We start from the raw sequence: 18586 nt of genomic DNA on the forward strand, positions 1-18586 counted from the left end.
GAATACATAATATTAATATCACAATATATCTCAGCTGATGTACTTATTTTTGTAAATTGTCTCTTTATAATGCTGGTGGTGAAAAATGCACCATTTTTGGTAACCAGATTAATTATTATTACATTTAAAAATCAGGGTATTGCATGGAATAATACCAACCCTATTACCTCTGGAGACAAAGACAGTCTACTTTTGGCAGAATACTTTTCTCACTGGCCTTTTATACCCACGTGTTTGTTCAAAGAACAGTAGACTCTGAGACAGAGGATGTGGGTTAGGATACAGCATTGCTATAATTCACTGTGTCCTTAAGTAGTAGGTTACTTGTATTAGCAGAGTCCAAGTTTCCTCACCTGTAAAATGGAGGTAATTATACATAGGGATAATATATCCCTAATTCTTTCACAGAATTTTCTGAGGCTCTAATGAGATTAAAAATCATGAAGAGCTCCAGAAATGCAGGCTGCTGTGATCACCACTCTGATGATCAGAGGAATTCAGAGGGTGGACATCAGAAGGGAGTCAATGAAGGGCAACCTTAGGGCAGTCACCAGGAAGGGCAGACCTTGGCGAGGAGTCAGGGAGCACCAGGAAACCTTGGCCAGGATAATACACTAGTGTTGGCCAAGATTTACATGCCAGAGAATTGTATTTCAATCACCAGCTGCTGACTGCCTCCTTTTCCTCTTCCCCCATGAAAAGCAGGGGAGCAAAGGGCTTTGGAAAACTGACCCACTTAGTAGATCTGGCTATCAAATACATTTTTTAAATTCTGCAACTCAGTGGTTTTGGGAAGATGCTCTGCAATTTTGGTTATGGGAAGAGATGTTTAATACCAGGTGTGTCTGCTGTAGGGAAATCAGAGCAATGAGTTACTAAGTTCTCCAATTAGAAATTTTCTCTTCCTTATTAAAAGATTAAAAGAGAGTAGGCTCTTGTGGGTATAGGATAGTCTTTAGGAGGCAACTTCATCTTTTCAGGCCCCAACTTAGTACAGGTTACTAGCTGGTTCCATACTAGACACCTAATCAAAGGGATGAGACTGCATAGTCAATGAACCTCCTGAGTACCTGACCCACAGAGAGGCACTCGGGTACCAAAGGGACTAGAGCAGGCTCTGTATCTTTTCTTTCTTTCTTTTCTTCTTCTCCTTTTTGTGTGTGTGTGTGTGTGTGTGTGTGTGTGTGTGTGTGGTGCTGGGGATTGAACCTAGGGCCTTGAACATGCAAGGTAAGCACTCTACCAACTGAGCTATATCCCCAGCCCTGGCAATGTATCTTTCTGTCATTTCTTTATTTTGGTGGTACATTCCACTCCCCCTGCTTCTTTTTTTTTTTTTTTTTTTTCGGTTAGAATTAGCAAGATTTATACTGTCCCCAAATGGTCATGTCTGGTCCCTGTGTACAGGCCAATGGCCAATAGTGTTCCATTTTCCCCTTCCTGTGGTATCCCCTGAGACAGTTCTTGATAAAATCAGCATTCTTTTTTCTGTTGACTCATTTGTTGACTTCCCCCCACCCCAAAATCACAATTCCAAAGAAACAGAGATAAAGAAAGGACCCCACCATGGGCAGGGGCTTGTTGTCTGGATCAGTTTCACAGTAGGGTGAGGGGTTCTCCACTTGAATGAAAAGAGAATGACGCCACCACTTTTGTTGGGGGGGCAATAGTCACAATATTTGACACCAGTGTGGCACATGATACAGTTGGAGATTACTTCAGCTTTCAGAGTTGCTGCTACATTTGGAGAGAAGCCTGAAGACAAAGCCATAATCTTACACAAACCCTCCAGCTCACAGGTGTTCTCAACTGAGGAAGCCAACAGAGATGTCAATTCAACTAATGGGAAGAAAATCCATAATCTTCTAGTTAAAAACATGAAGCATCCCTGCCCACATTCAAGGCAATTTGTCCTCAGTAGGGCGCCTTTGATAGTAAGTCCCCTACAAGTTCCTAAAGTTTTTGAAGTTCCTAAAGATTTCTGAAGTATAGGGTGACAAAGACTGAGAGAGACAAAGAACGGCAGGGAGAGAAAGAAAATTATCTGGTGTCATTTCCAATCTCTTTCTCTTTTTAAATTAAAATACTAGACACTATTCAAACTCCCTGACTTCTATAAGCTGGCTATATCTAGGAAAGGCTGGGAAATATGATCTAATCCTCAGGTTGGCCCTATGGTGCTGAGCAACTTCCTGGTCTACTCTGACTCTGTTTTCCTGTCTGTAAAGTTTAGAAAGAGGGAGAGCAAAGAAAGCACATGCTGACGTCACATGCCAGGAATAAGTCATGGGGACTCTCAGCCGAGCTGCACTTGGAGGATGAGGGTTGACATTCCTCTTCGCGGTCAGGAATGACATTCCGCATGGTTACGTTTTAGGAAGCGTCACTGTGAAGTTGGTCTGTTCTCCCAAACAACACCAGTGTTTGAGAACTCCTCACTAGAACCTTTTGGCATCCCTGACCCATGCCCATGTTATTTGGGGTGAAGAAGTGACCGTGAGAGGAAGTGAAAATAAGAGGGCTTGTATGCCTGCAGGATCTGAAGCAAGGAGCACGTTCTCAATGTGGCCTCATCAATGGGGTCTGATGACTCAGAGCCCTCATGAAGTCACCAGGCCTAGAGGTTGCCAGCATGTTAATGGTGGGAATCTTTCTGGAAATGAGTGGCTTGCTAAGCTCCACATGGCTCCTCCTCCCTGATTCCTCTCAGTCATTCCCACATCCACACCCCTCTATTTCTCAGATGGGAAAACTAAGCCCCCTCTAGGGCTGAGTGTCTCAAAGGCAGAGAGGAACGGAGTGGTCTGAACTCCAGAGATCCGCAGTGATTCTGAAATTTCTAACTCATAATATTGTCTGATAATCAGGCAGACTATCTCTGATGGAATTATGAATAGTGTTGGTGGAAATGATGATCACAGACCCCAGTCATTGTTGGGTGTGTACTGTGTTCCAGCATGGTGTGAGGTGCTAAGTTCTTTGCAAGGACTGTCACTCAACCCTCTCCATGATCTTACAGCTCTTCTAAATTATCCCCACTTTTCAGATATGAAAATGGGAGCTTTGTGAGTAGCTCACTAAGGCCACTCTGCAGATATGTGGTAGTGGCAAAATTATAAATTAAACAGCCTAATCTCTTGGAGAAAGGTGCCATTTGAACTAAGAGATCTTCTTGTTTAGTTATCAACAAGAGTAAAAGGAATATTTTTCTGTATATATAAACAACTGACTAGGAACTGGAAATACGAGTTCAAATCTCACTTTGCCTCTAAAAGCTGTGTGACGTGGGGCATGTCACTTCATCTCTTTGAGTCTGAGTTTTCTTATTGTCAAAGTCAGAAATTTGACTGAATTCAATGATTTCAAAAGTGGGGAACAAGAGCTGGCCTTTGAAGGTCCCATTACTGTTCTAAGAGTCTAAATTCCTTACAGTTATTTCACTCCAATGCAACCTCACCTGGGTTATCTTCAGGGCCTCACTGTAATTATCTCTTACATATATTCAACCCATCTGTGACAACATAGTCCTGGCCTTCCCTGCCACTCATATGTACCCTGGCAATAGATGTCATCTTTTGCCTCTTTGCCCCATCTCTGCATGGATGCAACACTGACTTTCAGGAAACCCTTTTTCCCCAGGTCACTCCCTGTCAATTCCTTGCTGCTTTCAGAATAAAGGCAATCACTCACTTTCTAGGCCTTCCATGACCTGGAGTTTATTTTTAAGAGTCAGCAAACCAATAAGCATCCATCACATTTTTCTTCCAAAGTCTGTTGCTTTTTTCAAAATCTAAAATACTGCAAGAGATTTTTCCTATGTGCATGCAAAAGTGAAAAAACAAAAACCGATCTTCAGAATTAACCATGAAGAAAGAGAAACAATTATCATCAAACTATTGTTTAGTGTGTGGCAAAAGCAAAAAAAAAACAAAACACACACAAAAAAAAAAAAAAACAAAAAACAAAACCACACAAAAAAAAAAAAAAAAAAAAAAAAAAAAAAAAAAAGAAAAAAAAAAAACTCCTAACATTTATTTGGCACTAATCTCCTTTCTCCTTTCCTTCTTGTCCCCTCGGTTCAGCACAATCACTGTATACACAAACTCTACCCATCCTTCAATGCCCTGGTAAAAGCTACCCTCTAGACAAAAGCTTCCTATCTGTGTCCCCACTTCCCCTAACACCTACACAGACTTAATGTAGGCCTTCACCCTCCTGCTTCTATTATGTTTATTGTTGTAAATTTTCCATGAAGAAAACCTGTTTATTCCCTCACTTATCTATTCATTTATAGGTTTGTTCACTGAACAAACATTAGTTAAGTCCTGCTAAGTGCCAGGTGTTCCACTAGGTGCAGGGGAAATAGTAGTAAACAGGGCAATGATCCCTGTGTCCATGGAGCTTGGAGTCTAATGAATAAATGGTCATTATTAAAGAATGAATTACTCAATTTTCTGCCAAGAGAAAGTGCTTCCAAGGAGAAAAATCAAAATACTAATATTTCTTGATAACATATTGTGCACCAGGAACTGATGTGAGCACCGACGGTTTTAACTCATTTAACCTTTACCACACCAATGAAGTGGTTACACTATGGTGTCTAACTAATAGTATGAAAGAAAATTAACAGAGCCTCTGAGTGGTTAAATAATTTGCCTGAGCTAGAAGTTTAACCTAAAAAGTCGAATTCAAGGACAATGTCACTCAGTCCTCTCCATGATCCTTTTAATCACTGAGCTGAACTGTCTAAAAATGCTTATGAAGAACTGGGGCTGTAGCTCAATGGTTGAGCACTTGCATAGCATGTGCAAGACCCTAGGTTTGATTCTCAGCACTGCAAATCAATAAATAAGTAACCTACAACAGAGGGATGTGAGCTGGTCTTAGAAGTGTGAAAGGTGTGTCAGAGGAAGCATTTAATTGAGATGAACATGAAGCATGAATTGGAGTTAGCTGAAAACAAAAGGGAGGTTGGCAGGAGGGGAGAAAGAGGCTTCCAGGTGGAAAACAGATCACGGGTAGAGGCCCTGAGGTGTGGGAAAAGCATGGCACCTTCAAGGCACTGCAAGTAGTTCGGGGTGGCTGGAACACGGAAAGGAAATAGAAGACCAGTTTGGAGTGAGGGGAGTGGAGGCCAGAGCGTGGGAATTGCAACCACAGGCTTGGTCAGATTGATTAGGAAGACAGTCGAGAGAGTAGAGAAGGTGGCCTAGGACCCAGTTCCACATAATTCCAACAACTTTTGTCCAGTTAAAGAAGATGATAACACCAAGATGTTTGGGAATGAAATTAGAGAGGCAGGAGGTAAAGGAGGTGAGTAGAGTCATGAAGCTGGGTGGGTTGAGTGTCAAGAAGGAAGGCGTGCTCAACTGTATCCAGTGATGCTAAGGGGTCCATGAAGGAGGGACTGAGATTGCTTATTGGGTTTGGAGATATGACATGTTCTTATCAAGGGGAAATCTCATTGGGGTTTGGGGTGGAAATCATATTGGGAAGAGTTGTAAAGTCTATGAAGTGGGGACTTGGAGATGGTGAGCCCATGAGAATCAAAAAACTTTGGTTTCAAGTGGCAGAGAGAGCAGAGTTTTTTCCCATGTGTAAGCTGCTTAGCTTTCATCTCACACACAGAGGTTGTTATATCATAGCTTTTCCTTTAAGAAGGGAACTAAGGGCTGGAGTTGTGGTTCAGAGTTATAGCGCTTGCCTAGCATGCATGAGGCACTGGGTTCGATCCTCAGCACCACATAAAGTAAAAAATAAAGACATTGTGTTCACCTATAACTAATATATATAAAACTAATTAACTAATTGTAATGCATGCTAGGATAATATCAAGGGAAGCGTGCTTTGTACCACCCCTTGGCCTACTGCTGGCTAACTGGACATGCTATTTACCCTTCAAAAGAAACCAAAGACCTAGCTCCTTACCTCCCTTTACCCCCATGTTCTACTGTTGGAGAATAATTCAAAACAGAGTTGCTGATGGTGGGTGATGGATTTTAGTACCAAATTTCTGGAGGATGGTGTGTTTATCAGATTTTTGTGACTGTGACAAAATATCTGACAAGAACAACTTGGGAAGGAAAGATTTATTTTGACTCCTGGTTTCAGAGGTTTCAGTCCATGGTTGGCTGGCTCCAAGGTAGAAATATCATGGTAGAAGGGCACAACACAAGAAAGCTGTTCAGCTCCTGACAGCCGAAAGCAGAGAAAGAGACAGAGTGAGAGGAAGGTCTAGGGGCAAGATATAGTCCCCAGAAACACACTCCTCAGGATCCACTTCCACCAACAATGCCCCACCTGCCTAATTTCCACCACCTCCAGTAGTCCATTCAGATTATTAATCCATCAAGTGTATTAATTCACTGATGAGGTTAGAGCCCTCACGATTCAATCATTTCCTAAAGGTCCCACCTCTAAACGTTGCTGCATTGGGGAACAAGTCCTCAACACATGAGATAGGAGGGACATTCCAGACCCAAACAGTCATTGCAAACTTGTTCGAGGTTATTACTTTTTGCTCATTTCCACAAGGCTGCTGCAACAAGGATAGGGTGCCATCAATAACCTCCCTCCTGAATTGTACAAATATGGATTAAAAATCCTCAAGTGCCTTCACCAGATCTGTATTTCCAACTGTAGAAATGATAAGGCTTATCTTTGCAGACCTTATTTAATTAGATGATTCATTCTTAGCACATGCAGAACTACAAGCTAAATATTTATTTAACACAAACGTGAAACACAATACCAATTAAAGAACTGTATTGAAGTGGTTTTTTTTTTCCTATTTAATTTTCCTTTGCCTTGAAATAAGGTTCTGTGGCAGCATTGTGTCAGAGTGGCTCAGCACTATCAGATTACAGAGGAACATTTGTTTGTACACAATGGGATCAAGTTTTCCAAAACACACTGCACATGTGGGCAGTGTTGATAACCTTTTATCCTTCTTTCCTTGTTGTAAGTCACTAGGGGATTTTAACCTTTAAGCAAAAGATTGCTATCGTTAGGAAAACACTAAATTCAACTCTGCTCCTATCTAGTCTATCTTGTTGCCTTAATTTATCACGTGGAGGGGTTTCCCGATGCCAGGCAAAACAATACCAGGCGTGCATTCCAATTGCACATGGTGCACATGGAGGGCAGCCCTGTACTTGGCTGCAGGGATGGATTGACAATCAGAGGGCCTGGGAGTGGGTTCAAGCTTTACCATGCTGTGGTTCTACTGTTGTCTAGATGGTAATTTTAACAACCACAACAATAAAAAGCAATCAGAAGAGTTTCTGGCCACCATGCAGGAGTAGAGACCTGGGGTCTGCTTCTGGGCCAGATGTTAGCAATTCTATTGCTGACCAGTGGAGAGACCTAGGGAGGACCCAAGTGGGACGGGGCTGGGTGGCTGAGACAGAGATTGGGAGAGGGGTACACTTGAGGCACCCTGGGGTCTTAAGCCAGAGTTTATTCACATAGTTTAAAATATTTCAACATTTTAATCACTGGAAGGGCCATCTTAGTTTTCTATGGCTCCTTATTATATATCCCTTGGCCACAGCATCTCCTTGAGACATAACATTGCTATCTATGGCTCTGGCTTTACTTCTCTCAAACTTTCATTTCTCCCTTTAAGGATTTTGTTAGACTTTAATGATAAGGCATGAGCTACTCAACATGGAAAAAAAAAAGTGTGACTTTTTTTTTCCCTGAAAAATACAATACCCCTACCTTTCCAATTTAATTTGATCAGACTGACTTCAGTCTTCATTATGAAAAGAACTTTACAAAGCAAGTTCAGTAAGCTACTTCCCTAGTTCCCTGTCTGCCACCCCTGTCCCCCTGGCTCCTGCTGGGTACTGCTGCCATCCTTGGCCTCCTCCTCTCTGCCACTCCCTCTTCCTTTCCTGTTTCTCCCATTGCTCCAGTTTCTGCTCATCTCCTCCTCTTTCCACCACTCCATCCACCTGATCTTACAACCACCGCACTGTGAACTCTGCTAAATATCTCTCCTTGGTCCTGGCTTTTTTGTCTTGATTGTATTTCTCTTAGGGAGCTTGTCTACTTTCATATTTTTAATTATCAATTTATGTGAGCATTCCCAAAACTTTATTTCCACCCTGGCCTCTTTGCTAAATATTAGGCACCAATCTTCCACTGTGCTACTTTCCTGTGGGTCTAAATTGGACTCATCTAAAGCTGAACTTGTCTTCTCTTTACCACTGTCTCCTGACCCATCTCTCCTGAGACTTGCCAACCACCAGCTTCATTCTCCAGGTTCCCAGCTCTCAGCTCCATGGGGCTTCTTGGACACAATAACCAAGGGCAGGAGTAGGAGCCCCATTCAACCAGTAACCACTGTTGCAGGCACTCTCAGAGCTCTCGTTCTTCTCTAGGACCAGCCTATTTAGCTTGGATGTTATCCCCTCACACCTGCATGGATGGCAGCAGAGATTTCCTGAATGGACCCCTCTCTTCTTTTCCCCCTGACACATAGTCCAGCACAACAGCAGCTGGCAAATCTGCCTAGAACACTATTTTCCCTCAGTGGCCAATATACTCTATTCAAATACTTTAAACATTCTCAAATGCCCTGAGGATGTTCAGACTATTTCCTGAAAAGCCTGAGCCCCACAATCTAATGTAAAGCCAGATCTGCTTCATTTCTCTATCATTAACCCCTGGATAGAGAATAGACTAACCCACTAGCAAGTTTTTTTATTGCACCCTCTTTTGCAATATAAATTATAAATACTAACAATAACTATTGTTGGAGGATTGCTACCTCTCAGCTTCTTCCCACGCTGTCCTCAGCAAGTGAAATGCTTTATTCTTTCTTTCTTAGCTTCACCCATCATTTCAAATCTTGCTTTTCCACTTTGTAACAACAGCAAAAATAATTTTATGCCAGACATTAGACAAAACACTCTGCAGGTCCTAGACTCAATCCTTATGATCTTATATTGTGAGAACTATTATTACCCCCATTTTTCAGATAAGGAAATTGAGGCTTAGGTAAAGTAAGTAATACAGCCCAGGTCACACAGCAAGTAGCTGAGTTTGCTGCCAACATGTGAATGTTTAACTTTTATAGCATGCCATCTGTTGTCTTCTCCAGAGATAGATAATTCTCTGAACTACGCTGTATTTCTCTTCTTAGCTACTTATTGGGCTGCACTGTTGTGGTCTTTGTAGCATGGCACACAAGTTAAGCATATAGACTCTGAGGTCAGACTGCCTGAGATGGAATTCGGACTGCACTGCTTCCCACAGCATTTACCTCAGGCAATTGACTTAACCTTAGTGTGTTCCCTTATTTCTAAAATAGGAATTATAATATTATCTGAGGCACAGGATTATTAGAACCACTAAATTAATAAACAATCATTGCAAAGTGCTTAGCATGGTATCTACCATGTAGTAAGCACTCATCTATATCACCTATCATTAGAATTCTCAGTGCCAGCACCTTGCCTCCCACGAGGCGTTTAAGCTAATTATAGGAAAAGATTTTCCACCTTTGAAATCCCACAGCATTTGCAAGTCTCTCTACTGGACATAGTTTCACTAGGCTGTGATTTTAAAGGTTTTGCTTCTGTGATTCTCTTTTAGGAAATAGGCAAGATTCCAGTTTTTTTAAACCATCATGAGCAGAGTCATACGATGTGATTTGAAGTGCTGAGCTGGTAAATAACTCATCAATTCATGGTGTACCGGTAGCCAATGCATATACTTAACAATCCTTCTAGGAGCACCCACTCTGTGCAGAAACTCACAGGCACTAGGAAAAACAAGATCCATACATAAGAGCCCCACCCCTGGTGCTGTCTATAACAGAAACAAACATTATGCTGACCAGCATTACTAATTTGAACTATATCAAGAAATGTCAAGAGAAGAAAAGGAAAATATTTTATGATTTTAAAAAAAAACAGCCCTGATTTATTGGTTATTCACATTTAATTCAATCCAGAAAATGGCAGATCCTGCAAAGAATGATTAGTATTTCTTATTTCCTTCTTCTAGGTATTGGGACACAACACAAAGTGACCTTGAGTAAAATGTATGAGCCCCATAGTCATCTGGCATGAGAAGAGCACATTCTGTTTGCCTGGGACATTTCACTGGATTTTGTAAAGCCCACAAGTAACAGGGAGCCACTGTATCTGTAATGAAGTCAATTCAAATTGTGTGGAGCCAGGAATCTCTTCTTCATTCTCACACACAGCTGTGTCTGTTCCTCAGATAAACAACAGTGGCCAGAATTCTAATACACTTTCCAGAATTGTGAACAGGTAACGCTTCTGCTTCTCAATTTAAGCACTTCATCTCTTATAGCCAGGACTCAACCCCAGCTGCATAATGGAATCAATTTGGGGATTAAAAAACAAAACCAAAAAACAACATGCCAAGACCTCTTCCCCCAGAGATTATGGCTCAGTTTCTCTGGGAAAAATGTCTGGACATTGTTTTCTTTTTATGAAGCTCCCGGGATGATACTAACGGACAGCAGGTATTCAAGTCTACAAATATCTAAAGCAGGAAATAGTTTGATGTACCTTCAAGATTCCCAGCAAAACATCTACCCTGTTGCTACAAAACATACAGAATCCAGCCAATCATCTTGATTCTCTATTCCATGTAACTTTTATGCTCATATTACCAACCAAGAGTAGGGATGAAAAACCAGTGATCTGAGTATATTTTCATCTCAGTGCCCACAAAGATTTGTTGTGTGAACCTAGGTAAATTAAATTAAGCTCTGCACCTCTAATTTTTGTATTCCATAAAGTAGGAATAAAAATGCATGCTTTACTTGTGGCATAGCGAAAGGAGAGGTATAAAACTATTTTAAGAACTAAAAAGTTGCAAATAGATAAAAGAGATTGAATTTATTTTTACAGGAAATTGATCAGCCTTACCAAGCAGAGTAGGTGTGACCCCATGATAACTTTTGACTGCTGTGAAATGCTCCAAGTACCATGTGATCTAGTGTGTGATATTACTATATTATTGCCATTACTCAGTAAGTGTCATACTCGGTGAGTACAGAATTAGACCACAAGGCCTCAGTGGGGCTAACACTCTTCATTGAAATTATTATTATCAGATTAGCCACTGGTCTAGAGAAAAGACAGGCAGACAGCTTTAACAAGATAGTGTATGATAGGATCTCTAAAACCAGCAGGGCCAAGTGGAGAAATCTTAGGGCAAACAAACTAACAGCTGATATATTTTGTAGTTTCTCTTGGGTTTCATGTTGGTGCTTGGTACCAACTCTAAAATCTCTGTTCATGACCCATATCATTATTATTTTTTTCTCATTCACTTGTCTCTTAACAATATACAGGGGACTGGGGGATCTAAAAGGCTACCTTCAGTGGGATGTGTAAGTGCTTGCCTGTAATCCCAGCTATTCAGGAGGCTGAGACAGGAGGATTGCAAGTTCAAGGCCAGCCTGGGCAACTTTGTGAGACCTTGTGTCAAAATAAAAATAAAAAGGGCTAGGGATGTAGCTCAGTGGTAAAGCACCCCTGAGTTCAATTCCCAGTGCCACAAAAAATAAAAATAAACAAAATAAAATGCCACCTTTTAAAAGACGGAAAATAATGAAAAATGAACATCTCTTTTCAATACATTTATTATCCATTGGATAAAAAGGGAATCTCTCCTATCTTTTCCCAGTTTCCCTATGGCTGCCACTTTATCCATCTATCCATGTACCCATCAATCTATATAAATCATTTCCTTTTATTTTATTTTCTCCCCTTTCATTTCCAGAATAAGATTGTCTCTGATGTCTTTTAAGGAAAAGCCCAAACCACTAGTTGGCAAATCTAGAGCTTTGTCATTGAGAAGTTGTTATTAATATCAATAATCACCAAAATAAAAAAAAAAAAGCAGAAGCAGCAATGGCAAAAATGAGTGAAACTCTCAGTCTTTTCTAAGTGTTAAAAGAGCTACTTGTGTTCCCCCTGGGTCATTTAACCTTACACAGTGTTGTCATGGGTCAGCACAGGAATCTAAGAGAAAATATTGTGTTCCTGTACCCAGCTTGTCGTAAGAGCTGGGAAGAACAGGAAAAAAAAAAGCCCTTTAAATTGGTAAAGCAGCAAAGAATTGATGGGATAATCTTGGGGGTATATGCATATTGGGGAACATAGATCTTGAAAAACTACGCAATCTTTTAAAGTAAGAATATATTTATGTATCACTCATGTGATTTGAAAATGAAAAACAAATCAACTGCATTGACCCCTTAAGAAAGGAAAAATGGCTGTTGTGAAGGTACATGGCCTGGCTTTGTGGAACATATAAGAAAGCATAGTTTAAAAAGCAAGGCACACTTTATAGAGTTTTTCCTTCTTTCCAGGATGTTCAAAATAAGTCTGCCCAGATCTTAAGCCCCATCACTCTCACTAACCTTCTTCCCTGCTCTGACCATAAGCTCTCGTCCCATCAGACATGGCTAGGAGTTCTCCCTCACCCTGACCCTGGACTGGGAGCTGAGAGAAGATGCCAGGCTCCTCCTGCTATCTACATACAGTCTTCCCCTTCTCAGAACAACCACAATGGCTACCTGGCCATGGAAACGCTCAGGGCAGGACAACAGTACGCTAGTTCATAGACGCTCTGGTCGTGATCGTATTTTCTGGCTCAGGGATGGGAGAATTCATTTTTAAAACAGCAAACAGTCTGTACTAAACAGAAAATTCAACAGGATCCTGGCTGGCTGTCTGACACTCAATCTTCCTAAATATAGTCTTATCACCGGGACCAATGATGTGCACAGTGCTCTTGACAACACACCTTCCCTTCCCAGCACATGCCACAGCTAAGAAAAAAATAAAAAATCAAGCAAAGAGAATTAAACTTGGAAGATAAGCCTTAAGAGGAATGCAGAAGTGACTCACATCCCTCAGAGGACTTGATACAGTGGGAGACAGACCGCAGTAGGAGAAACACTTGTTACCTGTGCAGGACCAAAGTCCCCAGACTGGCTCTTTCTCTGATCCGACGTTGAAAAGCTTTTCCTATGAAGCCATTTGCCCTGTAGCCTCCTCAGGGACTACTTCACTCCCAGTGGAGAAAGAGCCGAGCAGGACTCATGGCAAACTTTCAGCAGGACCGGCAGCTCCTGTGCCTCAGCTTAAACCTCACTGGGGTCTCCCCCAGCTGGGATCCTCCAAGCCTCACAGAACCATCCCCAAGAGCCTTGCTGCTGTTAAAAACAAAAAGTAATTTCCTGATCCTCTTCCCCGATGGCGTGTGCAGTTTCCCTCCCGCCCAAGGGAAGTCCTTCAGATTTTCTTATCTGGAAACCTCTCCACCAAGTGGACAGACTTGTTTGGCCAATGCCCCTTATTCTTGCTTTTCTTTCTCTGAACAGGAAAAAAAAATCAGAAAAACGAAACCAGTGCAAACCAAAACTGGATTGGAGCTAGTGAGTGGTGCTGGATGCTGGGTTTAAAACTTCGAAAGATGACCACCAGCTTAGATTGCGTGGGGAAGATTTATGTTCATCCGTGAGCTCCTCGCCTCCAGCAGTGTCAAGAAGTCAAAGAATAAAAGAATCCCCGCAGGTTGGGAGACCCGACCCTGGGTTTGAGGAGGGCTGCACTTCACATATGCCATATCAGGGGAATGTCTAGTTCTCCTAGGTGTCCTGGAAAACTGAACATTTATGCATCGGACTACACATGCAGTGACACTTTAATATCATTTCAATAACACTGATATTTAAAGATAAGGAGACATGGAAAAGGTCCGTTTGGCAAGGTGCAGTCAGGTTGTTGTTTTTTTCTGAGCTGGAATTAATCCTATCCATCCTCACTTTACAAGTCAGGTCACTGAGGTCCAAGGAGAAATAGTGGTCTACTCAAAGTCAGACTATTGATGGGAAGTGATAGATTATCATCTAATTGTTCTTAAACTTTTTTTGCGGGGGAATGCTATTCAAATGCTGTTGGATATCTAGAGCTCAGCCCACAAAAAGGTTGATGAACGAGGTGTGGCCTGGAGTGCAGGAATCTGCATGGGAAATAAGTCCCCCAGGGGAGCCTGATGCAGGCAGTCCCAAGATGGTATTTAGAGAAGCCCTCATAACATAGGACTGGGAGTCAGACTGTAGGGATTCTAACCATACTCCCACCCAGATCTATTTATGTGGCCTTATGCACTTCAGTTGACCTCCTTAGGGTTCAGTTTTACCATGTATGAAAGTGGGATAATAATCATGCCGACTTCATCATAGGCTCTGTGAAGCTCAAGAAAAACTTAAGCGAGGTTAGCTGTTAACTGGAGACGTGGCTCTACTGCCTCCGAGGGCATGTCTGTCACTGCTTCCACCCCTACCCTGCCTCTCTCTGACCTTGTTCTCTTTCAGTTTCCATCTGAAACTAGGGTACGGCATCCATAGACTAGAGACAAAAGTCAAGTATAGGCATCCCTCGGGGACTGGCTTTAGGAGCCCCAGTACACGCCAAAGTCCACAGATGCTCAAGTGTCTTATATAAACTGGCGTAGTATTTGCCTTTAACAACTTACACACATCCTCCCGTGTAATTTGAATCATCTAGGTTACTTATAATACCTAATAAACCAAATATGGTGTAAATGCTATGTAAATAGTTGTTCTATTGTGTTGTTTAGAAAATAATGACAAATAGTCTATGCATGCTCTGTACAGATGTAATTTTTTTCTCCTAGATATTTTCAATTCAAGATGGGTGGGTGGAATTCATGGATACTGAACCAACAGCATGTGGAAGGCTGACAATATTTGAATAAAGAACCTTTTGAACCTTCAAAATTTATTTTCCACTTCTAGGTATTGATTCTCAATTGCATTCTACAGATCAAATTGTATATATTTTTCCAGAAAAAAACAAGCGGCTGTCAGAGTGAGCCCCTGGCAATGCTTCTTCTAAAATGCTCTGCTTGCACTTCGGTGGCTGGGTGCAGTTGGCTTCCTGACATGGAATGAGGCATTGTCAGAGTGGTTGTCCCTTCCCTGAGGAGCGATTCCTCTCACCCGCAGGTCCCTGCTTGTTGCTAGGAACACTCTGTGCTCCCTGCACACACTTTACAATGAAAACAAATGCAAATAAAAAAAAAAAAAATAGAAGCACCATATGGTCTCGGCTGCAGCCCAGAATAAACTGCTGATGGAGAGATCTTGTCCTGTCACAACGACAGCTGGAATTGATTGACACAAATGTCCTTCTTTTGACTTCTAAAATGTTGGAGTGGGTGGCAAGTTGAACTCAAACTTCTTCAAGCAAAATGCCAACGCAGCCCAAGTAACTAATTCCCTGGTCGTGTTACCCATGTTGGTTAGTAGGAAGAGTCTTGCACAACTTCAGGGTACAGCATTACTAGAGACACAGCTCCTACTTGCTCAGACAGAAATTTCAGCACCAAACAAATACCTATTTCCCAGCGTGTTCCATTTCCCTGCTCTGTTGCCACTGCCCTCTTCTCGTTTGTTCTCTTGGCACAGATTTTCTGGTGACAATTCCCTTGCCTCCTTCACACTTTTCTCAAATACAGCTGCCACTCCCCCACTAGAATGGAAGCTCCCTGAGGGAAGACATGACCGTTGGACTGATTTGAAGGTGTAACACACCAGCAAAGTTCTTACAGTAATGCCCCAGCTGCAGAGCAGCATAAGCAAAAAATTCAATCTAAAAACACTCCCACATCCACATCTTGGCAGGGTAAGTTCTTTGTTTTTTTCTTCTTGTTGTATTTTAAATCCCCAACCAGATGTTGGTAACCCTTTTGACCCAATGTCGCCCAGGGTCAGCTCTCTTTTGGTATTTCTATATGAAAGCCAGGAAAATTCTTCACTGGCACTGACCTGTCCTTATGCAAGGAAGGAACCAACAAATAATCGGGCAATTTTATAGTATACAAACGGTCTTATTCTTATCTCCTGTGTGTGTATTTTGGCATAGTCTCCACTAATGGGATTGGTCATATTTGTGCTCAGCTGCAGGTTCCCAGGTTTAGGTGCACTGTCCTCTGTTGGACTGTGTCCTCACGCCTTCTCCACGTACTCATCTTTCAGATATAGATGGTATTTGGCTGTGGAGGATCAGAGTCTTCTGACATTTGAGCCAACTGGACACACCTGACAACTTCTTTCTATCACTGATTATGCCTCCAGTGAGGGCCCCAGCCTCGGGCAGAAATCTCACACACATTCCAAGTAGAACCTTGTTTTGGACTCTCCTACCTTCCTCGTCCTTTCCTGGTACAGAAAAACTTAAGATATGGCTCCATAGAGGTGCCAACAGAGGTCAACAGAGACATCAAAAGACCTTCTCTTTATTGACCTTTTTCCTGGGAAATTCTGATTCTGTTCTTCAAGTGCCACCTTCAGTTCTTAGAGATGAGAAGCCAACCATGAAGAAGAAGGTACTTGCCAATGCCGAGGCATGACATGTGCCACCCTCATGATGTCATAGTTATTGATCGACTGAATGTGTCATTCAATGCTCTTTCTCTACTCCCCCCTCTCCTCCAGGATCACGCAAGAGAGCAGAGTGTTTGAGGGTGTGGGCCCTCCTTGTTTTGGCCTGGAAGGGAATCTGCAAAGAAGAAAGCTGCCCTTTTCCTCTTAAAGGGTACACGTTCTTTGGACCATGCACACTAGGTGATCAATCCCCTGCTAACCTCTGCTTCTTTGTTGGGTATCCTGATGTGGATGCTCTGCACTGGCAGATATCAAGAACTACAAGTGGCAGCAAGGGTGATCTGCAAACATCTGGTAGGTCCTGGACTTGAACCTGCAAGGCCTTGTCTTTGTGAGAGCATCTCCGATTCACATTCCATTGTTCTATGCTGTTTTCAAGACCTCAACTTTCCCTATGACCCTAAAATACCGCCCCCTTATTATAAGACAATTTCCTCAGAATTTACCAAGGTGATTAGTGAACAACCATATTGACAAAACAATTAGAAAATATTAGCTGGAGAGTCATCCATGCCAGGAGAAAAATTAGAATCAAGGAATATTTGAGTAAAGAGGGGCCAGGTGATCATCTGTTCTAAATCCCTAGTGTTGGGTGAACTTGAAAGGTTTAACTAAAGTGACAATTCCCACTAATGTGAGGGCCAGAATAAGAATTTAGATCATCCACTTAGCCATGCAGTCCTCTTAACATTACATCTTAGTTAGTGCCTCCTGCCCTCACACACATTTTCCCATCTCTGATTTCCTGGGAGGAGAAATGGTTCTAAGTAGAATATTGGCACCCAGAAGTCAAGTCCTGTAACACCTCTGCACTGTGAGAATAATCAAACATCTGCCAATGTTTATTCATTAAATAGAGATGACACTTGTTATGCAAGCCAACAACAGAATGCCCTGTTAACATCATCATTGCCACAGTTAAGCAGTCTCTCCTCCAACAACTCCCAAGTCCCGCACGCTTTCTGAGCCCAGCTTTAATTGTAAGGGGTGATAAAGGCCGACAACTTCTGACAATGCCAATAAACAAACCTTCCCAATTAACAAGGCAACAAGCAAGCTTTATTCCAGAGGTTTCTTTTCACCACACTCCAAGCCAGGCTAAGATCAAGCCCACATCATGCTATCTGTCTGTTTTATTCAACATAGACAGAATCTCTGGCTAAAATGTTTCCTTTACATTCTCATCTGATTCCAACTAAAAAGATGCTGTAAAACGGGATGACCACCACAGTAACACATGAGGGATGGAGCCAATCCAGGTTAGATTTGTTTGCAGAACCAAGCCTAACCCAAATGTTGACCATAGATCCCTGTCACTCAAGGATCTAGGTAAATTTGCTCCATCCCAGGTTACGGAAGTTCAGAGTGCTTCACAGAGCACCTGTGAACTCTCAGAAGTGTTTCTATCCTCTTGATATACTCAAACCATAGGACTCCCACTTTGCACATATGGGCATCTGGGATGCCCCAGGTTGGTGCAAATGAGAGGCAGCCTCTTCTTAGAATTCCATGAATTACACACACACAGAGAGAAAATGTGAACATGAAGATTTAGGGGTAAGGAAGTCAAAGACCTGCTTGAAAGCTGTGACTGGAACAGTGGACATCACTACTGTCAGGTGCTTTTCCACCCCTCCACTTTGCTGTTCAACAGGCCCTGCCTTCTTTGGTGCCAGCTTCTCTAGCCTTACAGATGGATCCCCTTCTTCCCTGCAGTCTATTCTCCCATCTATGGGAACAAACATCATCCATTTCTTACCTTAGGCATGAAAACCTCTACTCTCTTCTAAAGGGTCTCAAGGTCTCAATTGTTTCCTAGGTGCTTGTCAAAAGATAGCTCCCTCGCAAGGAAGACCACTAAGACAAATAAGACAATCACTCCTCCAAATTGGGAAAATTCCACAGCTGGAGGCAGGGAGGTTATTCATATCATATAATGTCTAAGATGGATCAGGGATTTCTGAGTGGAGACAGAAACAATACTAAACTTACACTTGTAGTTTTGTCTTGTTTTTTTTTTCTTTTTTCTTTTTTTCCCCCTTTGCAGTACTGGGGATTAAACACAGAAGTGCTCAACCACTGAGCTACACCCCTAGTTATTTTTTAAATTTTATC

General features: G+C 42.0%; 1 protein-coding gene across 7 annotated transcripts in view; it reads right to left on the reverse strand.

Annotated features, from left to right (window-relative positions):
• Adgrf5 (adhesion G protein-coupled receptor F5) overlaps positions 1–18586 on the reverse strand; it is a 90714-nt gene that overhangs the window by 52330 nt on the left and 19798 nt on the right. The window contains exon 1 of one of the 7 annotated variants that reach the window (XM_046456048.2): positions 12965–13353. The exons of the other annotated variants lie outside the window; for them this stretch is intronic. The gene's annotated coding sequence lies outside the window, so the exon portion shown is untranslated. Of the gene's footprint in view, positions 1–12964; positions 13354–18586 lie in introns of those variants that run through there. 7 annotated transcript variants of the gene reach the window in all.

Source organism: Marmota monax, unplaced genomic scaffold (genome assembly GCF_021218885.2).
Source record: "Marmota monax isolate L192 unplaced genomic scaffold, Marmota_monax_Labrador192_F-V1.1 WCK01_AAM20220418_F8-fsc00281, whole genome shotgun sequence".
Lineage (NCBI taxonomy): Eukaryota > Metazoa > Chordata > Mammalia > Rodentia > Sciuridae > Marmota > Marmota monax.